This window comes from Salmo trutta, chromosome 18, assembly GCF_901001165.1.
Source record: "Salmo trutta chromosome 18, fSalTru1.1, whole genome shotgun sequence".
NCBI lineage: Eukaryota > Metazoa > Chordata > Actinopteri > Salmoniformes > Salmonidae > Salmo > Salmo trutta.
The window spans coordinates 43670006-43697503 of NC_042974.1; the positions used below are offsets into that span (position 1 = coordinate 43670006).

General features: G+C 40.4%; 1 protein-coding gene across 4 annotated transcripts in view; it reads right to left on the reverse strand.

Annotated features, from left to right (window-relative positions):
• Nucleotides 1-26718, reverse strand: part of LOC115153340 (zinc finger MIZ domain-containing protein 1) — a 196875-nt gene extending 170157 nt beyond the window's left edge. For 2 of the 4 annotated variants that reach the window (XM_029698685.1, XM_029698683.1), the window contains exon 1: nucleotides 26441-26718. The gene's annotated coding sequence lies outside the window, so the exon portion shown is untranslated. The remainder of the gene's footprint in view (nucleotides 1-26440) is intronic. The other 2 variants (XM_029698686.1, XM_029698684.1) reach the window with 1 other exon arrangement.
• Between the last annotated feature and the right edge of the window lie 780 nt (nucleotides 26719-27498).

Sequence of the window (27498 nt, forward strand, 5' to 3'; positions counted from 1 at the left end):
ATCAAGCTATGACAAAGACAGCTATGTAGCTAGCTAGCTAACACTGCACTAGTCAAATCGTTCCGTTGTAATGTATTAGTAATTACAGCGCTGCTAGTCGGTAGCGGTTGGCTAGCTAGCGGTGTTGACTAGTTAGCAGCTAGCAGGCAGCAGTGTTGACTACGTTAGGAGGACGAAAAAATAGCTGGCCTCGATAATTACTCTAAACTACACAATTATCTTTGATAGCTAAGAAAAAATTGTTCAGATCAAACAAACCAAACCGTTGTAATGTAAAGAAGTGTAATATTACCTGTGGAGCGAAGCGAAATGCGACTGCTCGCTCCGGACCGGAAGTGAGACTAACCTTCTGGTTAGTACTCAGCCTCTCAACAGGGTCTGATGACTTGCACTCGGCAACGATATCCTTCACCGTTCACTTGTGAGCAGAACCTGTCTGGGCTAGGGGGCAGTATTTTCACGGCAGGATGAAAAACGTACCCAATTTAAACAGGTTACTACTCTGGCCCAGAAACTAGAATATGCATATTATTAGTAGATTTGGATAGAAAATACTCTGAAGTTTCCAAAACTGTTTGAATGGTGTCTGTGAGTATAACAAAACTTATGTGGCAGGCAAAAACCTGAGAAAAATACAACCAGGAAATGAAAAATCTGGTGCCTGTAGGTTTTTCAAGTCATTGCCAATCGAACACACAGTGACTAAGGATTCATTTTGCACTTCCTAAGGCTTCCACTAGATGTCAACAGTCTTTAGAAAGTTGTTTGAGGCGTCTATGATGAACAGAGACCGAATGAGAAGATAGGGAAAGTTGGTAACCCAGAGAAGAATGTCAGTTCATTGGCGCACGTTCATGCGAGAGGTTGCTCTGTTCCAAAAGATTTTTCAAGACAATGCATGGGTCTGGTTGGAATATTACTGAAGTTTCACGTTATAAAGGCCCTAAAGATTGATGCTATACAACGTTTGACATGTTTGAACGAACGTAAATAGATTTTTTTTTTTACTTTTCGTCGTGACATTTTCCTCGAGCGTCCTACATTTTCAGTAGCTTACTAAACGCGCAAACAACATGGAGTTATTTGGACATAAATTATGAACTTTATCGAACAAAACAACATTTGTTGTGGACCTGGGATACCTGGAAGTGCCTTCTGATGAAGATTATTAAAGGTAAGTGAATATTTGTAATGCTATTTATGCATTTAGATGACTCCAAAATGGCGGCTATCTGTATTGTGTAGTGTATTTTTCTGAGCACAGTACTCAGATTATTGCAAAGTGTGCTTTCCCAGTAAAGTTATTTTGAAATCTGTCAATGCGGTTGCATTCAGGAGATGTTAATCTATAATTCTTTGAATAACAGTTTAATATCTTATCAACGTTTATGACGAGTATTTTTGTAAATTGTAGTGCTGATTCACTGTCAGTTTTGGGGGAAATACATTTTCTGAACGTCACACGCCAATGTAAAATGCTGTTTTTGGATATAAATATGAACTTGATAGAACAAAAAATGCATGTATTGTCTAATGTCCTAGGAGTGTCATCTGATGAAGATTGTCAAAGGTTAGTGCATCATTTTAGCTGTTTTTCTGCTTTTGGTGACACCTGTCCTTGCATTGAAAATGGCTGTGTGTAATTTTTTGTCTATGTACTGTCCTAACATAATCTAACTTTATGCTTTCGCCGTAAAGCCTCTTTGAAATCAGACAATGTGGTTGGATTAAGGAGATGTTTATCTTTCAAATGGTGTAAAATATTTGATTGTTTGAGAAATTGAAATTATTAGATTTTTGCTATCTTGTCAAGCAATCCCGTTACCGGGATGAGAACGGGAAGGGGTCCCATAGAGGATAACCTGTTGGGGATAGGGGGCAGTATTTGCACGGCCGGATAAAAAACGTACCCGATTTAATCTGGTTACTACTCCTGCCCAGTAACTAGAATATGCATATAATTAGTAGATTTGGATAGAAAACACTCTAAAGTTTCTAAAACTGTTTGAATGGTGTCTGTGAGTATAACAGAACTCATATGGCAGTCAAAACCCTGAGACAAATCCTAACAGGAAGTGGAAATCTAAGGTGTGGAATCACTTCAAACCTTTGCCATTGAAACACACGGGGACTTATTAATCATGTAGCACTTCCTAAGGTTTCCACTAGATGTCAACAGTCTTTACAAAGTGGTTTGAGTCTTCTATGGTAGAAACTGACCCAAAGAGAGGCTTGGGAAGTTGGTCACAGGGGAAGGGCCATTACTACTATGACGAGGGCGCCCATGGGAACCCTTTTGTTCCGAAACGTTTAGTAAGACAATGCAATCGTCCGCCTTGAATATTATTGAAGCTCTGGTTGAAAAAGGCCCTAAAGATTTATGTTATACAACGTTTGACATGTTTGAACGAATGTAAATATTTTTTTTTTGCACATTCGTGACGACAAGTCCCGCGCGCTTCAGTACATTATGAGTAGCCTTCGGAACGCGCTAACAAGAAGGAACTATTGGGACATAAATTATTAACTTTTTCGAACAAAACTACATTTGTTGTGGACCTGGGATTCCTGGAAGTGCCTTCTGATGAAGATAATCAAAGGTAAGGGAATATTTACAATAGTATTTTTGCTTTTAGATGGTTCCAAGATGGCGCTAACATGTATCGCCTAGCCTATTTTTCTGAGCATACCACGTCGTTTATTGCAAAGTGTGATTTTCCAGTAAAGTTATTTTTAAATCTGGCAATGCGGTTGCATTCATGAGAATTCTTTGAATGACAATATTACATTTTAACAATGTTTTCGAATAGTAATTTTGTAAATTGTAGCGCTGATTCACCGGAAGCATTTGAGGGAAAATATTTTCTGAACGTCACGCGCCGATGTAAAATGCTGTTTTTATATATAAATATGAACTTTATCGAACAAAAAATGCATGTATTGTGTAACATGATGTCCTAGGAGTGTCATCTGATGAAGATTGTCAAAGGTTAGTGCTGCATTTAGCTGTGTTTTGGGTATTTGTGATGCATCTAGTTGCTTTGAAAATAGCAGTGTGATTTTTTTTGGCAGGGTACTCTCCTAACATAATCTAATGTTTTGCTTTTGCTGTAAAGCCTTTTTGAAATTGGACAACGTGGTTCGATTCAGGAGAGGTGTATCTATAAAATGGTGTAAAATAGTCATATGTTTGAGAAATTGAAGTTATAGCATTTATGAGGTTTTTTATTTCGCGCGACGCGATTCCACTGGCTGTTGACTAGGGTGGGACGCACGTTCCCAGACAGGTTAATTTGTTTCGGGTTTTTTCCGTAAAAAATAACAAAAAGAACCGATAAGAATACCGTTAAAGTACCGGATCGATAAGCAGTATCGGTAAGAGTAGTAATACCGTTAAAATCTTAACGATACCCATCCTTATATATATAATACAACGCATTGGCCTATAATTTCATAATGCTTTGACAAAAAACGAATTTGGTGAAGCAGTTCTCTTTCACATTACAAGGTTATGTGAGGTGTCAGAATTGGCAGAGAGGTGCTGTCTGCATTCTAACTTACACCCACCTCTTCCTACCACAATCTGCCAACAGTCATTAAATACTCTTCCTATTTGATTCAAATGTTTCACTTTGTAACAACACTGGTGTGGCCTCTGGCTTACTATAATGTAACTGTCAAATCAAAGGCTTTTCTCCTTTTCCTATATTTAATGCAGATATTTTTGGTGATAATGTTATGAAATGGTGTAAAACTGTCAGTTCAATTTGTTTAATATATACTGGTGAATCTAAAAAAGAGACCCTTCAGGAGTTATCAAAGATGGGCCACAATCAGTCGTCAGTCACGCAGCAGGCAGTCAGTCAGGCAGTCATTCAGACAGTCATTCAGACAGACTGACTAACAGATAGTGTGACTTCCTACACATAACACACACTCCTGCCTACAGACAACAAGCAAATAAAGTTGGTTTGTGCTGTGACTATTGCCCATTTGAATGAAGGTACAATGCAAATACTCATGGAAGAATGGTTCATACTATATATTCTGCTTGTTCCAGTACAAGGTAATGGGTTGCTACCAATATTTTCTTGTACTGACAGGTCTCTACTGTGTCTGAACGAGCTGATGCTACTCAGAGTGAGAGAGAGAGAGAGAGAGAGAGAGAGAGAGAGATATCACTCCACATAGACAATAGTTTAACATTTGAAATGTTTACATTCTTTTTAAACTTCTGTAATATGAGTGTAATGTTTACATTCTTTTTAAACTTCTGTAATATGAGTGTAATGTTTACATTCTTTTTAAACTTCTGTAATATGAGTGTAATGTTTACAGACTATTTCCCTTTTGTTTATTGTCTATTCCATTAGCAATGTAAACATATGTTTCTCATGCCAATAAAGCCCTTTGAAATGAATTGAATTGAAACTGATATCTGGTACTGCTCTGCCATCAGCAGCTTCAGGTATTTGGCATGTCGCCCAGGGCTTGGATTGCATTGCCAGCTATTACGCTATTACATTGCTTGCTAATGGGGGAGGGGGGGTGGACCGTCCTGGGGCATCCAGGCCAGGCCTTCCGGGTCTGCTCTATCAGGTACTGTACAGATGGAGTTAAAGAGCTAATTGCAAAGTCATTGGGAGCCTGAGACCTGAACCCAGACATCCACATCCATCAACAGTCGATGTACAGAGCTATACACTATCTAGAACCTTCTCGCGGATCTGGTAGGACCAATAACCATGTCTCTGTGCCCATTTCACAACACAGTTTTTTGTTTCTCCTGCGGTAGCTAGCTTGCATGCCAATCAAGTCTAACTAAAATTACTGGCGAGCTCATCATGCTTGTGACATTATGCTAGCTAGCTATCCCCAGTTCAATCATTTGTTTTAAAATGTGGGTTTGTCGCGTTTTCCCTGTGCTTGTGTCACCGATGCACTCTTAAGCTGGCTGCGTGCTGCTCCTTTTAGAAATAGAACTTTTGGTATTCAAATCAGTCGCAGCATGTAATACTTATTTTTCTCAAAACTGTCAAAATTATTGGCACCCCTAAAGATTCTTATCTTAAAAAATCTAACAAAATTAAATCTGCATTAACATTCCACTTTAACATTTTTTTTAGCTCAGTTTAAGGAACTGTATTGTGGCATTTCATGGCTTTCTGTTGCACTGGGGTATAAAAATGAGGAAGCACGTATGCAAAATACATTTTTTATCCATCACCATGGGGAAAGGCAAAGATCTTACAATGAAAAGAGATGGTTGTTGAACTTCATAAATCAGGCAATGGGTACAAAACAATAGCTAAAAAACAAAATAGTCTACCACAGAATTATAAGTTTAAAACCACTGGAAAAGTGGTAAACTTGAGAGGATGCATGTGTAAAGAAAAGGCAAAGGGCCACAGTTGGAAAATTACAGAACTTGGTCACATCTTGGGGTCACCAAGTCTCTTAGCCTACAACTAGATGCGAAATGAGATCTTTGATGTTATGGGGCTATTTTGCTTCCACTGGTCCTGGGGCCCTTGTTATGGTAAACAGCATCATTAACTTTATCCAGCACCAGTACATTTTATCCAAAAACATGGTTGCCCTGCCAGGTAGCTGAAACTTGGCCGCAAGTGGATCTTCCAGCAAGACAATAACCCCAAGCACGCATCCAAATAAAACTCTCAGAGACAAATCTTGCAAGAGGTGTTATTTGAATGCTATTGGAAATTAGCCAATCGCTCTCTGGAGTGCCCAACTGTCAGATGTATGGAACATTTTCCTGCCCATACTTTCTTAGTTCTTGGAAGTTCCACGGAACCCAAACCGGCTACGCGCGTGCGCCATCGTGCATAAATGTATTTTGTCCCCCTACACCAAACGGGATCACGACACGCAGGTTAAAATATCAAAACAAACTCTAAACCAATTATATTACTTTGGGGACAGGTCGAAAAGCATTAAACATTTATGGCAATTTAGCTAGCTAGCTTGCAGTTGCTAGCTAATTTGTCCTATTTATCTAGCTTGCTGTTGCTAGCTAATTTGTCCTGGGATACGCGACGCGAGCGGTGTAGTCAGCCTGTAAGGCTCCCCAAATGTCCTGGCCTACTCCTATTTGGAGATACTTCAGCTATCTGTCTAAGCTCCAAAAAGTGATATCTAATAATGGCTGCTCTTACTGCAGCAAATAAGGCCATTTTGAAAGCATGATTTGATCAGGAGGCTCCCGTGAACACTCTGTGGATCTACTACTATATGGACATCTTAACCCTTGAGAGGTCCACTGCAATAATCCACAGAGCTAAAGCCACTAAAATATCCACCTGGTCCTCAGCCATCTCCTTCATAAAATCCAAAATAAAGAGAGCTTTTGACCATATTATATGCTGAATTTACTCCATCTAATCCCTAGTTTGAGATATGATTTTGATTAGCCACAATATAAACCCATGATTCTGGCTGTAGTATTTGTAGTGTTTTTTGTTGTTGTTTTTTTGTTATTGTCCTGTGCGTGGCTTGGTATGTCTGTATGTATGCTGTCACTGATTTCCCTAAAAATAATCCACAAAGAAAGGGTTAATTGGCAAAAAAAATCTACATTTTGCAATGACCATCTCAGTCTCCAGACATGAAACCCTGCGGTTTTAATTGAAGAGGTCAGTCCATAAGGATATCAAGCATCTGGAAGGATTCTGTATGGAAGAATGGTCTAAGATCCCTCCCAATGTGTCCTCCAACAAATACAAATATATTTTTAAGGCTCAGTGCTGTTATCCTCACAAGGTGATGGACTGAGAGGTATTGAAAACAGGGGGTGTCAATAATTTTGACCCAACCCTTTTTGAGAGAAAAAAGTATTACTTGTTAAACAAAATGTCTTTCTCTGAGCAATTTCCTATTTTTTCTGAGCATACAATATAGCTCAGTATACAGTACTTTTTGCTAATCTTTGTCAAAGGTGGCAATCATTTCAGACACCACTGTATCGCTCTGCTCTGTGTCTGAACTAGCTGATGCTACTCTGCTTGACCGCAGTGCTTCCAGCTTCAGAGCCTCAGATCAGAGCAAGGACAGTGTATTACTGATGTCTGCCGTCCACAAACAATGCTGTTGGCACCAGAGGAGAGGTCGGAGCGGGGTGAGAGAGAGAGAAAGAGAGAGAGGGGGGAATGGCAGAGAAGACAGTAGGACGATAGAGACGGGAGGGGAGAAAGGATAGTGCTAGGAAGTGCGTATGCAAGAGGGAGAGGGAGAACAGAGAGAGAGAGAGAGATAGAGAGGATGATGTTGATCAAACAGCACACTATGCCATGCAAGCTTCATCACTGTGTAGGACGTAATGTTCTCTGTCATGATCCCGTCCGGCTGAAGCCTGTTTGGCCAGAAAGTGAAACAGAGTTTAGATAATCCTCAAGCACTGACTGCTGGCTTTCACCTCAGCTGACCCACAGACAGAGAGGGAAGACCATGGGTCCTGGTAAAAAATAGTGCACTACAAAGGGAATAGGGTGCCATTTCAGAAAAACGTATTTTGTACATAGTCCGGGTGAAAACGACTCAATTGAGCATAGCAACACAAGCAAGATAAAATCACAAAAACAAAAGCTTCATAAACTGTAGTGCAAATGTCCAAACATTGACTGAATTACTCTACTCCCTCTTTTATGAAGAAAGCAGGAGAGAAGAGAAAAGTAAAGAAAAAGAAAAGCTACAGCTAATAATAACCTTGCAGCCGTATGGCCAGAATCAAACAACATGACCATTGCCATCATCATGGTACAAAGGAAACGTACAGCAGCATTTTCCTCTGGAATCCAATAGAAAGGCTTTTAGGCTTCATGATTGACAAAGTGACCCGTCAAACAGATTTACACTGACAGTCTGACAGGAGCACAACACCAATACAATTAGCATCCATGTGGTACAACCACCATTTTTCCCTCCCTCTTCTACCCCTCCTCCCTGTCTTTCTAACTCCCCCTGCTCCTCCTCTTCCTCCTCCTTCACCTCCAGTTCCTCCCTCTCTACCCCCTTCCTTCATCGCCCTACCACTTATTCTCTATCTTTCCCCTCCCTTTGTCTCTTCCTCGTCTCCTCCTCCTCCAACTTCTCTTCTTTCTATTGCTCCTCCTCAGCAAAGGGAAATACCTTGGCTTCCCTCCTCCTTTACTCATGTTCTTCCCTCTCCTCCCACCTTCAAGAGCTGGCTGAAGAATGGGCCTGGCTCTACAGAAGCAGGCTGGCAACACGCCTATTCAATTCCCTCTCTCTCAACACAACACGCCTTCAAACGAGGGAAACGAGATATATAGTTTACCCCTGATAAGGAACTTGTCACAGAAAACCAGTGGTGGAACAGCAGTGGTCACATGGAGAGAAAAAAAAAAAAGATAAACAGTGTTGGCATTTTAATGATTTTCTTTTTAGTTTATCAGATGGAAGGTGTGTGTATGAGTTATGGGCAGTTATTAGTGCCTATGTCATACATTATATTGCATTTTCCATATCTTATAAGAGTGTTTCACCTGTATTCACCATTGAAATCGTGATGAAGAGGTGCCTCTACGCCATCTCAAGGGAGGGGTTCAGTATGAAATACACTCCATTCTAGATGTGCTGGGTGGTACCATTTCAAGGCAGTGTGCCTTATTCGGTATTGGTCTTGGTAAGTGGAGTGTGTCACTGACAATATATTTTGAATGATGCTTCCTTGACTACACTACAAAATTCAAAAGGCAGTAAGGCACATTTCCACATATGACCAAATTCAATGTTTTTGCTTACCGTTTCATACAAATCTATGTGCTTTTACAAAGAAGGAAAAAAACATAGGCTATGAGGATTATATGTTTATATTCGTAGCTACATCCATCATAACAAGAAATAGATGACAATGGTGTTCATGTCAATTGGATGTCTTTTTTCCTATCTGCTACAATTGGTTGGTGGCACAGTCTGCTAAAACAATTGTCTCATAGTTCAAAGGTTGTGAGGTCTAATCCCACATGGAGCAGATGTGGTATCTCCAAAATCCTTTATTTACAATATTCATACACTGCCCACACACTTCTAATTCTGAAAAGTGAAACCATAACTGTGAGCAATGTTCCCTCAAATGTTTTTGGGCACTGAACAAATGTAATCTCTGCTGAGCGCAAACTTGAACGTTGTGTAAATTCTGTGCAACTTCCAGCGTTTACTCTGAACACTAAGGCTGTACTCGCTTGAAGTTACAGTTTCAGATAGTGGTCAAGTAGGCTACTGTGGCTATTTGATCATAATGTAGGCCTACCAGAGTGGCCTTCCATCAAAAACAATGGAGAAAATTTATCCCATAACATTTTACCATGGAAATAGCTGTTCTATCATTCAGTCTACAGTAGCAGTCAATGTGTGGTGTTCAATGTAGGTCTACATTCCATGAGACTTTTTTTTTTTTTAAACATGCAGGGTTTAGCATTAAGCTGTTTCTTCACTTGTCCTTATGACAAAGAGGTGACTTAAAATGTTGTTGTGTTGTTTGATGCAAGAAACCACTTTACAAAATAAAATGCATTATTGTTCCCATACCATTATTACAGAGAATCAGACAAATTATGTGCCCTCTGCCTATTGGCTACTTAGCTTATTCAAGCCTGTCTCAAAATACAACACTGCCCCTTTAAGGCAAAAAAAAGCTATTTAACTGACTCGCTTTTCAAAGATGTCTAGAAATGTACACGTTTGTGCTCTTGTAGAAAGCAATCACTCCCCATTGCTGAATACAAATGATCTATAACTGGGCTAATAATTCACAAACTAGCAAAGGATATAAACAAATGTGCACACATGGCTACATGTAGCTCTCACATAGATCTAAAATCAAACGCATCTACCCACGACCGCTCATGCTGCAAACACAGTCCAGTTCAAAGTGAATGGCACAGATCCATATGTGGCAATAGTCAATTTGCATATAGGCCTACTGCAGCTCTGATTGGTTATGGTGCACCGGTCTGTGTAGAGTACGGGATAAGTTGTGAGTGTCAATGCAATAGAATCCTACTCCAATGCCTACAACAAAATCTCTTGCATAGTTAGTTATGCAAACTAAGTCTTGCATAGTTCGTTTTGTTTCGGTATGTTGCATTGAAAGTGGCTAATATTGCATTGATTCGATCATAAATCCCACTGTAAAGGGAAACGTTGACAGTGTTAACTTCTTCCAAAATCAAGGATTCGATTGGTAACAGCAGAGAATCCCCTCCTGGATCATGAGCCTTGCTGTCTTTTGTGTGTGCAGAAAACTGTGAGTAGCATTTTTGAGTTACTTACTTGTATAGTTTAGGTCAGACACTATATAAAATGTTTGCAATGCGTTCATTAGCATTTATTTAGCATTCTCTATGGGATTTGAAATGTACTTGTTAGCATTGCTAACCTTCGGCTTACAGAGTATCAGTGGGGTTTGAAAACAGCGACCCTTGTGTTCAGTGCCGGTAATCCCCAAATATCCCAGTATGGCACAATGTCGGTATGAAGGTATGACAATCTGTATACCTCCCAAGCCTACGATCATACTATATAGTGTAACGTCACATGTACAATAGAACATTTTGTTACGCTTTTGTTTATTTTTTGGGCCCAGCTCTCACACTGTGTCTCTCTTTCTGCCTGTCTCTCTGTGTCAGCATGTATGTGTGTCTGTCTGTCTGTTTAGGAGTTCCAGATGTGGCTGTGGGAGAGTAGTGGCGGACAACACTGGAGGGCATCTAAACTTAGCGATAAGCTCATGTAGAACATTTACAAATAAGTATCCCTTATTAAGTACTACTACCTGGATAGATAGGAGGAAGAGAATGTTTGCAAGTCATGACAAGTCATTACTTGACAGTGATTGTGCAACTCAAAGACACATTGTGTCACACACTGAACAGACTGTGTGTGGGGCACCCTTTCTCCTCATAGGCAGTACTCAAATTAGTTGGACATGTTACAAAGTTACTGTCATGTTGCTGATTTCTGTCCCGATTCTCCTCCCTTATCCCGAAGTGTGAACTTGCATACTTCCATGATGAGGAGTTTGAAAGTACACAGCGTAAGAGAAGGGTGGAGAATTGGGATATAGGCCTTGTGTGCTCTCTTAACCAACTATTCCTGTAGCTGAGGGTTACAGCGATATTACAATGAGGGGATCCGATTAAGCTGGCCCGGGTGGGCGGAGATTGAAATCCGGGCGGCCTCCCGGGCATGAGCCGGGTGCCCCGTTCAAAGTCCACGGCAAAGTCGGCTCAAAACAGTGACGTGTGTCAAGACAAGAATGTGGAGTAATTATTTAGGATTCAGAGTGTTCAAATGCAAAGTTTGCTCTTGGTAAAAACACAAATATGTACTTTATTGACCTTCCCAAGTAAAATTAGTCAAATTCAAGTAGAGGTCGACAAATTATGATTTTTCAATGCCGATACCGATACCGATTATTGGAAGACCAAAAAAAGCCCATAACGATTAAATCGGACAATTTTTATATATATTTTTAATAATGACAATTACAACAATACTGAATGAACAATAAACACATATTTTAACTCAATATAATACATAAATAAAATCAATTTAGTCTCAAATAAATAATGTAACATGTTCAATTTGGTTTAAATAATGCAAAAGCAAAGTGTTGGAGAAGAACGTAAATATGCAATATGTGCCATGTAAAAAAGCTAACGTTTAAGAGCCTAGTTAAATAAAGGTTAAATAAAAATAAATAAATAAATTCCTTGCTCAGAACATGAGAACATATGAAAGCTGGTGGTTCCTTTTAACATGAGTCTTCAATATTCCCAGTTAAGAAGTTTTAGGTTGTAGTTATTATAGGAATTATAGGACTATTTCTCTCTATACCATTTGTATTTCACATACTTTGACTATTGGGTGTTCTAATAGGCACTTTAGTATTGCCCTCCTAATCTCGGGAGTTGATAGGCTTGAAGTCATAAACAGCGCTGTGCTTCAAGCATTGCTAAGAGCTGGCAAACACAGTAAAGTGCTGTTTGAATGAATGCTTACAGGCCTGCTGTTGCCTACCACCGCTCAGTCAGACTGCTCTATCAAATATCAAATCATAAACTTAATTATAATATAATAAACACACAGAAATATGAGCCTTAGGTCATTAATATGGTCAAATCCTGAAACTATAATCGAAAACAAAACGTTTATTCTTTCAGTGAACTACGGAACCGTTCCGTATTTTATCGAATGGGTGGCAACCCTAAGTCTAAATATTGCTGTTACATTGCACAACCTTCAATGTTATGTCATAACTATGTAAAATTCTGGCAAATTAATTACGGTCTTTGTTAGGAAGAAATGGTCTTCACACAGTTCGCAACGAGCCAGGCGGCCCAAACTGCTGCATATACTCTGACTCTGCTTGCACTGAATGCAAGAGAAGTGACACAATTTCCCTAGTTAATATTGCCTGCTAACATGAATTTGTTTTAACTAAATATGCAGGTTTAAAAATATATACTTCTGTGTATTGATTTTAAGAAAGGTATTGATGTTTATGGTTAGGTACATTTGTGCAACGATTGTGCTTTTTTCGCAAAAGCACTTTTGTTAAATCATCACCTGTTTGGCGAAGTTGAAGAAGACTGTGATTCGATGATAAATTAACAGGCACCGCATTGATTATATGCAACGCAGGACAAGCTAGTTAAACTAGTAATATCATCAACCATGTGTAGTTAACTAGGGATTATGTGATTGATTGTTTTTCATAAAATAAGTTTAATGCTAACTAGAAACTTACCTTGGCTCCTTGCAGTCACAAGGTCCTTTTGATACTGCACGCCCATGCTGCACTAGCTACACATTCTCCTCGTGGATTGCAATGTAATTGGCCGATTAATCGGTCGACCTCTAAATTCAAGCATGTTGTGTGTTTCTTAATGATGAACCATGCTGTCTTGTTGACAATATGACCTGGCAGCACAGATTACGGTTAGATTTTATGTAGGGCGCTCCTCCCTCACTGCTTCCTCCAATTCATGCCATGGGCCATAACCCGGTGCACCCCGGTCCAGTTTAATTCAACTCCCTCAATATAGAGGGGAGAATGACAGAGGAGGAAAAAAACGCTAGTAGAAAGCACAGGGAAAAAATGACAACTGTGCACATAACTCATCCAGAGCTCTTTATAAGATATCTGATGGAAAACATTTAGTAGTGAATTACGTGTAACTTCATCATCTCAGAAAGTATTTATACCCCATGACTTACTCCACATTTTGTTGTTGTGTTACTGGCTTACACACAATACCCCATAATGTCAATGTGGAATTATTTTAAAGCCTTTATTACAGCAAAGACTAAAAACAGTTGCATTAATTTGTGAATGCAATTTCTGACAGTTTGGAAGAGTGTAAACAACACTAAATGAATTATAAGTAATACCAGAGAGGCTGTTCTAATGGAAAAATGTAAAGCCTTTATTACAGCATATTACAGCTGAAATTGTTTATCCAACATGTTATGGTTGCGTGAGGCTTGGTGCTCACGGAATCAGTAGTCTACTAAACAAACACTCAAACAGGCAACAGAAGCAGGATCTGTCTTATTTCTGTATATATACAGTGCCTTCGAAAAGTATTTAGACCCCTTGACTTTTTCCACATTTTGCTACGTTACAGCATTATTCTAAAATTGATTAAATAAATACAAATTCTCAGCAATCTGCGCACAATACCCCATAATGACAAAGAGAAAATAGGTTTTTAGAAAATGTTTCTAATGTATTAAAATTAAAAAACATAAACATAGTATTCAGACACTTTGCTATGGGACTCGAAACTGATCTCAGGTGCATCCTGTTTCCATTAATCATCCTTGAGATGTTTCTACAACTTGATTGGAGTCCACCTGTGGTAAATTCAATTGATTGGACATGATTTGGAAAGGCACACACCTGTCTATATAAGGTCCCACAGTGCATGTCAGAGCAAAAACCAAGCCATGAGGTCAAATTAATTTTCTGCAGAGCTCCGAGACAGGATTATGTCAAGGCACAGATCTGGGGTAGGGTACTACATTTACATTTTAGTCATTTAGCAGACGCTCTTATCCAGAGCAACTTACAGTAGTGAATGCATACATTTCATATGTTTCTTTTTTCTTTTTTTTCTCCATACTGGTCCGCCGTGGGAAACGAACCCACAACCCTGGCGTTGCAAACACCATGCTCTACCAACTGAGCCACACGGGACTAAAAATGTCTGCAGCATTGAAGGTCCCCAAGAACACAGTGGCCTCCATCACTCTTAAATGGAAGAAGTTTGGAACCGCCAGGACTCAACCTAGAGCTGGCCGCCCAGCCAAACTGAGCAATCGGGGGAGAAGGGCCTTGGTCAGGGAGGTGACCAAGAACATGATGGTCACTCTGATAGAGCTCTAAAGTTCCTCTGTGGAGATGGGAGAATCTTTCAGAAGGACAACCATCTCTGCAGCACTCCAACAATCAGACCTTTATGGTAGAGTGGCCAGACAGAAGCCACTCCTCAGTAAAAGGCACATGACAGCCCACTTGGACCATGAGAAACAAGATTCTCTGGTGAAACCAAGATTGAACTCTTTGGCCTGAATGCCAAGCGTCACGTCTGGAGGAAACCTGGCACCATCCCTACGGTGAAGCATGGTGGTGGCAGCATCACGCTGTTTGGATGTTTTTCAGCGGCAGGGACTGGGAGACTAGTCAGGATCGAGGCAAAGATGAACAGAGCAAAGTACAGAGAGATCCTTGATGAAAACCTGCTCCAGAGCGCTCAGGATCTCAGACTGGGGCAAAGGTTCACCTTCCAACAGGATAACGACCCTAAGCACACAGCCAAGACAACACAGGAGTGGCTTCGGGACAAGTCTCTGAATGTCCTTGAGTGGCTCAGCCAGAGCCCGGACTTGAACCCGATCGAACATCTCTGGAGAGACTTGAAAATAGCTGTGCAGCCACGCTCCCCATCCAACCTGACAGAGCTTGAGAGGATCTGCAGAGAAGAATGGGAGAAACTCCCCAAATACAGGTGTGCCAAGCTTGGAGCGTTATACCCAAGAAGGCTTGATGCTGTAATCACTGCCAAAGGTGCTCCAACAAAGTACTTAGTAAAGGGTCTGAATACTTATGTAAATGTGATATTTCAGATTTTTTATGTTTAATAAATTAGCAAACATTTTTTTTTTTAAACTGTTTTTGCCATGTCTTTATGGGGTATTGTGTGTGAATTGATGAGGGGAAAAAAACTATTTAATACATTTTAGAATAAGGCTTTAACGTAACAACATTTTGAAAAAGTCAAGGTGTCTGAATACTTTCCGAAGGCACTGTATATACTGAACAAAAATATAAACACAACAAAAAGTGTATTTCTCTCAAATTTTGTGCACAAATTTATTTAACTCCCTATTAGTGAGCTTTTCTCTATTGCCAGGATAATCCATCCATCTGACAGGTGTGGCATATCAAAAAGCTGACTAAACAGCATGATCATTACACAGGTGTACATTGTGCTGGGGACAATAAAAGGCCACTCTAAAATGTGGTCACACAACACAATGCCCCAGAAGTCTCAATTGTTGAGGGAGTGTTCAATTGGCATGCTAACTGCAGCAATGTCCAACATAGCTGTTGCCAGATAATTAAATGTTAATTTTTCTACCATAAGCCGCCTCCAACGTCATTTTAGAGAATTTGGCAGTACATACAACTGGCCTCACAAATACAGGCCAAGTGTAACCACGCCAGTCCAGGACCTCCATATCTGCGCACTGATGTGTTTCAGCGCACATTAGTGCACTGGAACACATCCTCTGTCCAGTGTCTGTTCTTTTGCACATCTTAATCTTTTCTTTTTATTGACCAGTCTGCAATATGGCTTTTTCTTTGCAACTCTGCCTAGAAGACCAGCATCCTGGAGTTGCCTCTTCACTGTTGACGTTGAGACTTGTGTTTTGCAGGTACTATTTAATGAAGCTGCCAGTTGAGGACCTGTGAGGCGTCTGTTTCTCAAACCAGACACTCTAATGTACTTGTCCTCTTACTCAGTTGTGCACCAGGGCCTCCCACTCCTTTTTCTATTCTAGCTAGAGCCAGTTTGCTCTGTTCTGTGAAGGGAATAGTACACAGTGTTGTACGAGAACTTCAGTTTCTTGGCAATTTCTCGCATAATTTCTCAGAAAAAGAATAGACTGACTAGTTTCAGAAGAAAGTTCTTTTTTTCTGGCCATTTTGAGCCTATAATCAAACCCACAAATGCTGATGCTTCAGATACTCAACTAGTCTAAAGAAGGCTAGTTTTATTGCTTCTTTAATCAGCACAACAGTTTTCAGCTGTGCTAACATAATTGCAAAATGGTTTTCTAATGATAAATTAGCCTTTTAAAATGATCAACTTGGATTAGCTAAAACAATGTGTCATTGGAACACAGGAGTGTGGTTGCTGATAATGGGCCTCTGTACGCCTTTGTAGATATTCCATAAAACAATCTGTAGTTTCCAACTACAATAGTCATTTACAATATTAACAATGTCTACACTGTATTTCTGATCAATTTGATGTTATTTTATTGGACAAAAAATGTGATTTTCTTTCAAAAACAAAGACATTTCTAAGTGATCTTTTGAACGGTAGTGTATATATACATATATATATATTATTTTATGTTAGACCAGAATGATTTTAGTAGATGTCCATTTACTCATCTCTTAAAAAGTGTTGACTTGCCTCTCACCATAGCCAGCTAGCTAGCTAGCTAACGTATCTAACCTAGCTAGCTACATATACTAGCCATCATTGCTAGTAGCTTGTTGCAAGCACCATGCCCGACCTGTCTCCCTGTGTCTCCTCCCGCGAACGTCTTGCTCACCTGTTGTCCTAGCAAGCATAGCAAATATTATCTGAGTTATTCAGTGTATAGTACATCTTCACCTCTTCCTCTCTGATCAAGGCAACCTCTTCCGCCTCACGTTACCAAAACCCCGCCCACCGTGTTTGATTGATAGGTCTAACACACATCGAAAATGAAAACGCAAAGGAGAAATCAGGAAACGATATAGCAAAATGAAGCATTGTGATTGATTCATCAAATTTGATTAATCATTTGAATTATGTCTTAAACCACATTGAAAAGTAGAATTATTTTTTATTTTTGTCACAATTCATGCTGTTACAACAAGGACAGAAAATGGCAAACATGAGAAATGATTTGTCATTTAACCATGTACATGTTTTTACGTATCAGTGTTGTACTGGATAGTACCATGGAAATTAGTGCTGAGCGATTAGTGCTTTTTGAGGTCGGTTCGGATTCGATTAGATTATTAAAAAATAATCAAGGTTTTTCGGTTTTGATAATTGTTTTAGATATTAAATGTGTTATGCATTATGTAATTTGAATGCTGTAACAACACAGAATAAAACAATTAATACAAGTCCCATAATGGTACCGCTTATCACTTATTAACCATAATTTATTATTACTTTACTTTACTTTAATAAAATATTTGTTTTACTTGATGACTTTATTATTTCAATCCAAGTCATCGTCTCATATAGAGCTTCTGCCCATGCTGTCTGACAAAAATCACTATTTTAGTAGTTCTTCAAAGTAAACACGGCAAACCTTTCTGACTGCTAAATACCAACTATCACTTAGATCATGTATTTTCAGGCTCGTAAAGCAACTGCTTTCTATCTCTCTGTATCGCACATTCTCTATTTTCTCAATCTTTCTGTCTTTCACCACACAACGGACAGTTTAAGCGGGCGCGCAATGGATTATGGTTATTGTAGTAAAAACGTAACATGTTCTCGGCGCTAAACGATGTAGAATATTGGCCTGTTGGCAACTACAACTCCCGTGTGGCTCAGTTGGTAGAGCATGGTGTTTGCAACGCCAGGGTTGTGGGTTCAATTCCCACGGGGGACCAGTACGGAGAAAAAAATGTATGAAATGTATGCATTCACTACTGTAAGTCGCTTTGGATAAGAGTGTCTGCTAAATGACTAAAATGTAAATGTACTACATCGCACAGTTCAGACTTGATCTGATTTATCTCTACAGAAACTGCAAATTGAGCTCACAGATAAAAACAAACAAAAAGGAATTCAAATAATTGAACCAACCTCTGTCAATTAGTTGTTATAAAATGAAAAATAACTGAAATGTCAGTTAATCGCTCAGCACTCCTGGAAATTAAATGCTGTTTTTTTATTTCTTTTTCAAATTGGCAGGCATTATGCATCCTCATGAACATTATCATTTTATATATTACTTCGAATTTTAATTTTGTCACAAAAAATGCATACCCATTTAGGAAAAGGAAACATGATATTGCAAACATGATATTGATTTATCTTTTGCCCATTACAATTTAAGATTTAATTAAGTCACTCGTAGACTTCCATAGACTTCTGGTAAGTATGCTTTAGTAAGAAAGTATTGGGATCAGGTACAACTATATTTACCCTCCCCCAAAATGAATATTTATGAGAAAATGTCCCACCTACAACTTGTCACCTGAATGCATTTTTTATTTTATTTGAAGGGTTTGGGCAAAGGCTGAAATTGGGGTTGAGAGTTAACCTTTTAATTGACAAAGTCTAACTTTGAGGTATTGAGGACAGCTTCAACATGAGTGTGCCAGGGTTAAACCTTTAGTAAACTAGCGGCCTAAAGGCAGCATAGCTAGTGCTAATAGCATCCTTAGAAAATATTTTTGCAGAAGTAGCAGTATCTGTTTTGTTGCCAGCTGAACTGTTATATGCTGAGAGGAGAAAAGCACCTCGGCTGTTCGTGGCTTTGAAAACAGCAGCCACACGAACCTATTTGCGGCTGTGTGTGTATTTTCAAGGAGAACATGCCCCGAGGCAACACGCAGATTCAGTTTCTCCTGTTCCGTTCCGGACTTCCAAAAACAAAGGAATTCCAGAGAAAATAAAGACAGGAAGGCACCCCCCACCATGTCGCATACACACACAGAGACACACTCCTCTCATGATATACAATTATATTGATAAGATATATCAGGAAGACATGTACTTCCAACATGACATCCAGAGAGGTGTGTGCGTACAGTACACAGACAGGCAAGTCTTAATTCTTAGGCCTAATCCCTGTCCGTGTCTGCTCTTTACAATCCCACCCAGCACACTATGCACAGATCTGGGATCAGCTTTTCCTTTCCTTATCTATTAGGAAGCAGAAAGGTGAAACTCCTAACAGTTGTTAGGGAAATAACATTACATTTTATGTGTATTATAAGGCACTATAAAGGATGTTATGAAGTATTATATGCAGGTTTGGTTTAAGACATTTTATTTTTTATTTTATTTAATCCAGTCGGATAAACACTCCAAACAGCCTACCCGGCATTCGGAGGCGTCCGCATGGTCCTAAAGCACACCGTTGCCTCGTTTTATAATCACATTCCAATGATAAAACTGGGGGGAACAAAAATGCAATTTCAGAATGTGGGAGGGACATGTCCGCCCCGCCCCCAGTAAAAATTGCGCCCCTGATTATACGTTTGTACTTCATAGAAAGTGTTCCCAAACCGACTGACTCTAGAGCTCGCTGCCCTGACAATTCCAAATTCTGCTAACTTTGAAGTCATCTGCCTTGCTTCCTATAGCCTTTTGTTGTTCTTGGTTCTAAACACATATGTTCCTGAGAAACAGGGATTTTAGCATCTTTATATCATTTTGAGAGAGTGCCGTGGTTTTTCAACAGATGGCATGGGGAGACAATGACAAACATTGTTTTGGAGGCTGGGCCCTGGCAAGCACCACACAGTGGATCCTCGCTAGTCTCCAGAATACACACACGCACACACACATGATTAGTCTGCTCCCATTACTGAAATGATAAACGATCAGTTCAACAATGGCTTCTGTCTTCTCGGAACAACAGCCATTCTACTACTGCATGGGAGAGAGGAACATAATACTGTATCTGGTGAAACACATCGATTTGCTGATAAACCGGGGAGATTGATTGCAGATATGGTAACTGGTAATTGATTAAAGACTAAGTATTAAAAATACATTTTCAATATAGTTTTATTTCTGTAGTTTAGATATACAGTATTTTTGAGTGATATGATTTCACTGAATCACTGAAGTGATTCAACTATTTTAATTAGACATGTACACAACAGCTGTCATGGGATGAGACAAATACGCTTTTCCTCCTGCCCTCTCTGCTCTCTCTTTTGCTCTCCCACTCTCTCTCTTTCTCCCTCTGTCTCTTTCTCCCGCTCTCTCTCTCTCCACAGCGAGGGAGGAGGTTTTAAATATGTCTCTTTATCTGAGCCGCCCAGGCAGCAGGGGTATGAAAGGACCGGCAGGGCTTAGAACCCTGGGAAACAGCCACACACACACACACACACACACACACACACACACACACACACACACACACACACACACACACAGGGAAACAGCCTGCCTCACACTGCCAGAGTCACAATGAGGGGAGGATGTCACACACACACTAATGCACACAGAGAGCACAAACACGTCACAGTCACACACACTCTCTCTCTCTCTCTCTCTCCAAAGGACACACTCTCTGCTGGGTGAGTTGTTGTGAGAAGGCAGGCAGGCAGGGAGAGACAGAGCTGTCCTGGGAAGTGGGTTTTGCAGTGGCATGCCAATTTGATCTTGGGACATGTGGGCAAACAACTAAACAATGTTTACAGTGTGCAACAAAAACAGAAACTCATCTGTATATTAGTGTAACGAACTCGCCTCGCCTATTGTTGCCTGAATATTCCGTACTCAGGAAATATGGATACTGCATGCATAGCAGTTTTAATTGAATAGGGTCCGTCATTCACAAATGCTAGTATGACATATTTTGTAATTGATGACTTCCTGTGACATTAATTTAGAATAATATGAATGTAATTCAGGAAGTCTTCTTTTCTCTATTACACAACACCCTAATATCTTCTAACATTTGACATTCGCTCTGTGTACAAATGTCTATGCAAATGTCTATGTCAGAGAACAAGTACAGTATGTGTCCCTAGAGGGCATGTTGGATGTGATTCTACCGCCTTCATACAGTCTACAAATCATAACTCTCCATCTCACACACACACACACACACACACACACACACACACACACACACACACACACTTATACTAATACATTTGAGTCCAGAGGCTTGGCAGAGGCTGTAGTACACTTACATACAATCAGGGAGGCTATATTTAGGCAATAAGGCTTGAGGAGGTGTGGTATATAGCCAATTTACCACGGCTAAGGGCTGTTCTTATGCACAATGCAACGTGGAGTGCCTGGTTACAGCATTTAGCCGTGGTATATTGGTCATATACCACAAACCCCCGAGGTGCCTTATTGCTATTATAAACTAGTTACCAATGTCATTAGAGCAGTAAAAATAAATGTTTTGTCATACCCGTGGTATACGGTCTGATATACCATGGCTGTCAGCCAATCAGCATTCAGGGCTCAAACCACCCAGTTTATATTATCAAATGAGAGCCACATGACCCTGACAGCTCACAGAAAGGAAAGCTGACACACTGAACTCACCAACCCAGCATGGAGACAGAGAAGAGACTAATGAGCTAGGTTGCGTCCCAAATGGCACCCTATTCTCTATATAGTGCACTACTTTTGACCAAAGCAGTGGACAAAAAGAGTGCATTATATGGGGAAAAGGGTACATGTGGGACACAGCCCTACTGTACTGTACTCACAAGAAAACAACACTTTCTGAAGATGAGGACAATGTATTTGTCTGGTTTGTACAGGATTTACAAGACAAACATATACACGCACATTGCTCAGACTAACAAGACACACACAATCCCTCTCTCCCTCTCTCTGATCATACACACTTCACTGCCAGTGAGTGAAGATTTCCTCAGCAGTAAAAATGTGAAGGTAATTGCCTCCAATGGTGAGAAATCTTGAGTGCAGGCAGCCAGCCAGCCAGTCAACCAGTCAGTCAGGCAGTGAAACAGGTAGTCATGGTGGATGGACAGACAGACGGATGGTCGTAGGGAAAATGTTGTTCTCCTCGTCCTTGTTCTCCTTGAACTCTCATATTGTTTCTGTGTAGCCTCCTAGCCAGGTGTCATTTCTGATTCAAGGAGCCCTGCTCCAGCACTGTTCAGACACAGTCACTTCAGAAGGGAACTGAACAGGACGTGGCCATTGCAACAATCCCTTCCCTGCACTCCTTACTCAAAGAACCAACGAACGTCAAATCAAACATGCATAAGCCAGTGACAGGGTAAGGCCAGTGAGCTCTCTATTTCCCATCTCTCTCTCTCTCTCTCTCTCTCTCTCTGCTCACTCACATTTAATTTCTGTTTCTGCTTCTCTCTTCACTCACACACACATTCAGTTTCTCTACCTCTCTGTATCTACCACTCTCTCTCTCGCTCACTCTGCCTCTCTCACGGTAAGGCACTTTTAGAGACTGAAGCTACTAGCTGTTGTAATGACTTACTGTAGTAAAGGCTCTTATGAAACGAGTGCGTGGTACCGATTGACCTTCCCCCTAGAAGACTGGTCTGAGGCTGATTGGCAGAGGTAAATGGATAGATAGGCCTCACAGGGCAGCAGGCAGGCAGGCAGCAGGCAGGCAGCACTCACAGGTGTGTGAATCATCTGAACCCTCTGGACCCCAGGAAGAGTAGCTGCTGCTTTTGCAACAGCTAATGGGGATCCTAATAAAATGCCAAGTACCAAACCAATTTGATCAATATGATGTAGCCTCTCTCTCTACCTCATATTACTGGACAGCTGCAATTTGAAAGAACGTTCCAGAGATATATATGGCTACAACCTTCTCTGTCTGTTGTGCTGGATGTTGTCGTAGCACAAGCAAGACACAGTCTACACATTGCATTGGGGGCAATACAATTAGCGTTTTGTGTGAGGATGTAATCTTTATAGTTATGCTCCCATTTAGCCAGCAGTCTGCCTCCTGTTTAGACAATGTTGCAATGATGATGAAAAAATGACATAAAAAAAAACGCTATTGACTGCCTGTCTGTGTCTTGCTTGTTTGATATGCTGTGTAGGCTATTAGCTTGCCTAAATAGCTGCATGTAACACCCTTCCAGAAACAATAACTTGAAATTGCTAGACAACCTGTTTGTGTCGTTCTTATGTTTGCAACAGCCTAACATTACTGTTACAACAGAAAAATAACTAGGTTTATTCTAACTCTTCTGTGTACAACCGGCAGCGGAGCCATGGAGTGACTGAGCAGCAGCTGATATTTTTTGCAACAGCAAGTCGAGTTCCAGAAAATACGGAACTGCAGCTAATGCTGCACAAACAATTCAAATCAAATGGAATTACGACCAGGAGACTATTATGCAGTCAAATGAATCAATAACCTTTCGGAGAGAGATAATACATGAAATGGAGTGAACACTGAGTGAGTCTGATGCAGTCAAATTATAATGGAACACTTTAGATATGAAGTAATATGTCCAAATAAACCTCCATGCAGTTTAGATTTCCCTAATATGAAGGACTGACAATGTGGTCTGTGGGGGAAGCATTTTTTAAAAAACATATTTCTCTACTTGGAGATATTTTCCCTGTTGTACATTTCTACAATATACAAAAGGCAAATTGAAGCATTTTAAATACAACTATGATATGTTCAACAACACAGAGAGAATCTGACAGACAGAAACAAAGGTTGTCTTCTGCTATGGGACAGACAGACGGATGCGAGGGGAGTGGGTGGTATATGGGCCAACGGCAAGACACAAGCAGACAGAGAATCCATGTGAGTCTGATTGAACGTCAGCCAACAATTTCATAATACTCCACAATAGAATACTAACAGTAAGGTGAAAGGTCAAGCTGTCACAGCAGTGAATAGTGTAGCTCAGGTTCTACATTCTCAGCTCAGCTCTAGGCTCTGAGGCTGTGGGTGGGGAATTTGAATAGATAGAAGAGGAAGAAGCATGGACGTACTACAGATTAATGACTGTGCGAGGAGCAACAGCAGTATATACATTAGAGCTGGACCATATTGACAAAAATCCATTTTGCGATAAATTGCCAGAATTGATGCAATAACAATAAATAGAAAGATATGTTTGTAACATTATTGTGCACCTTTAACCTACTACTACCGGTTAGATGGTTGTAGCAATCAACTGTCCCATTAACAATCACCCATATTAGCAAACTTATTTCATTTAGAACTTCACATTTCTCTAGTATAGGCAACTTATCGTAAGGAACGATATCAGTAAAATGCTTGCGATAATTGATTGGCATGGTCAGTGTCGATAATTTTGGGTTTATCGCCCCAGCTCTAGTATACATTTCCTGAGTACTGAGGCTGTGGGTGAGACTACCGATTTCTGAGTGAGGAGCAACAGAATCATAATACACATACATGCCTAGTTCCAATGCGCATATGGTTCATTTCCTTGTTTCCTTTCATTGTCTCGTTTTCTCCACTTAGCCACTCACCTGCACAGACAGCCCATAAACACAGCACTGAGTTCCAATTGTATTGATTGGCTTTCTTTCCTCGTCTGCTTTCCTTCATGACTGCTGACAGATGAAAAGCTTCTCTCATACAACTTTCACCTGTTAACTTGACTGACCAGTGAGATAGGGTGTGTATGGTGTGAGGCTTTACTTCCACTTTATAAGTGTTGTTAACTGTAATCTGTAACTAATGTATGTTATTAACACATTGTTACACGCTGCATCTATTAATCAATTATAAACCTAAAACGTTCCAGTTTTCTTCAGGACATGGTACATATTTTCATATTGCAACTGTGATTATTGTACATTAAATGACCTATATCGTAACATAAACGCATACCGTTCATGTGCAGTGATTCTATTATAGCCCATATCCCTGTAGCAGTATGAGTTTCACTGAAGTGGGATCAATCTGATTACTTAACCATGCCCCTTTACACTTTTATACATTTACTTTACTTTATTTAGTAAATATTTTCTTAACTATTTATTGAACTGTATTGTTGGTTAAGGGCTTATAAATAAGCATTTCACGGTAAGGTCTACACCTGTTGTGTAGACATGTGACAAATACAATTCGATTTGACATCTGAAGTGAAATCACACATCCATACTTTCCCTCTGAACTAACGCAGCCGCTACAACTAGCGTTTCCTCCGACTCCCCAGCTTCACTAAAGAGAGAGGAAAGGGGTATTCTCTCCCTCCCTCTCCTCCCGTTCGTTCAGTGCAGTCTACAGGTTTTTTCCGCTGTGACTTGGCTGCTCTCTCTCTCTCTCTCTCTCTCCCCCCTCATGGTCCGAGTGGAGAGAGCAATGAAAGAGAAGCCAGTGCTGCTCCCTCCTCTTCTCCCTCCCACCCACCGGGAGGCCCGCCCGCCGCTGCCCCGGCTGGCCTCACATCCAGACGGAGGAATTTATCAGGGAGGGCTCGCCAGAGACTCCGCCGCCCGCTGCACACACAGCGGCCCAACCAGAAGAGCTCAACTCTTGTCTCTCAGCGGAACTTTTGGCCGTATAATAGCGCAGTCGGGAAGGTTGTTGAAATGAATCAACCTTCCACAATAAATGGCACATTTGTGCATGTCTGATAGAACAAATATAATGCAAGATTGAAAGGTTATTTTAACTGTGACATAATAACCTATGCGGGGCACGGATAGGCTACAAAGAAGTTAGAATACATATTGCGAGCGGGAGATACATAGGCCTTCATTGTAACACTTTAAGAACATGCCAATACAGCTAACGGCAAGTCTTTGTGATATGCTATTATTACAACAGGTAGGCTATTAGAAAGCAGTCAACTCAGTCCAACCTTTTTTTGCTTACTGAACTATTGACATACCCGTACATTCCAAGATGAACATTCCCATCTGCTCAGCGAGCTGATTAACGTCAATTGTTTCCCAACAATCAAACAGCCTTCTCGAGCATATGGAGCCTATTTTACAAACCCATAAACATGCACATACACCAATGTGAAATCATGCACCCATCATATCTCTACAGGCGAGCATGCACCTCCGTATCTCGTAGCTAGCTAGGCTACCTCGTCTCACACTATGTTAAAGTGACTTGAGGATAGGACATTGCTCAATGTAGGCTAAACGCATGCACGGACCAGATCTAGCTAGACGGATTTATTCCTAGGCAGACTCGGGCACAATAGCAAAATCCGCTATCCAGTTTAGGCTAGATATAACGGCTAGTTCTGTTCTGATTCTCTGGCTTCTAGGAGGTCAGTCTATTGTTAGCGCTGGGGTTGAGTCTGGGCAGCGAGAAGCGAACCCATCCAAGCCAGTAATGACCACACACCAAATCCTGTCTCTGTGCAACCAACCCACGGCAAGGTGTGATAGAATAGCCTACGATACGGAAACAACCAAGGAACGGAACTTACTTTTAGCTTGGAACCTCGGCTAGAAGAAGAAATCCACTTTGTTTTCCCGAATCTCGTGTATACTGCGTTCTTTTTCACTTTAAAATACAAGAAAATAGCGCCCACTGTACCGTTGGTGTGTATGAGTGACTGAATCAACTACCGTACAGAGCCACAGCAAGTTGAAGTGTCAAATTACACTGGCTGTTCAGTTACCACAGAGGGAGCCATGCTTCGGGGCTGCTGACAAAATGTGTCCCAGATTCAGGTGGTGGGAGCGATTTAGGAATACTCCAGGAGTGACAGACCGACCATACAGAAGGCTACGAGAGACTGTAAACCTCTGAACGGACGGGACTGCAATCATTCGACCACCGACAGCGTTTGAATTTCGATTTTTAGTGGAGGTGATGTGTTTGGTGATGCATGTTAAACCATCTGAATACATTATTGAAATACTTCTAAGCTGTTGAAATCATATCACTAAAAAACGTTTTTAAACCATTTTTACAATTTAATAGATGTATATTAGGACTAATATTAATTATATAAATGATAATAATAACGAATAGAAGGCTAATAACGCTGCTAATACACAAATCACTACAAATAGCCTATGCCTTTGTAATAATAATAATAATAAAACACTATTAACAATATTCATAATAATACTCATTATAACCATAGCCTAATTGAAATAATAGGCTAAAATAATAAATTGGGCTAGTGGCATATTAATAACATAAACAAATGATTGTTGTTATGATTAAGCTATTATTTTCTTACAGCTCCTCATCATCATCTCTGAATAACAACATGGTTGATATCCTATCTTTTACATGTCATATGCGCTCTCAGTAGGCTACAGAGAGCCAGAGCACCATGCAGTGATTCGGGAAGTATCAGGTTCCGTATTTTGCGAGTCTCCAGTCTCCAATGGAAGCTACAGAATAACAAAGACATGTTTGAGAGTCGAGCAGTGAGCAGCAGCGGCTGCAGCAGTAGGCTTGGCTGATCGGTGACGTCAAGGAACAATGTGGTTTACACTAGTTACCACATCCACAAAGTCAAAATTAGCT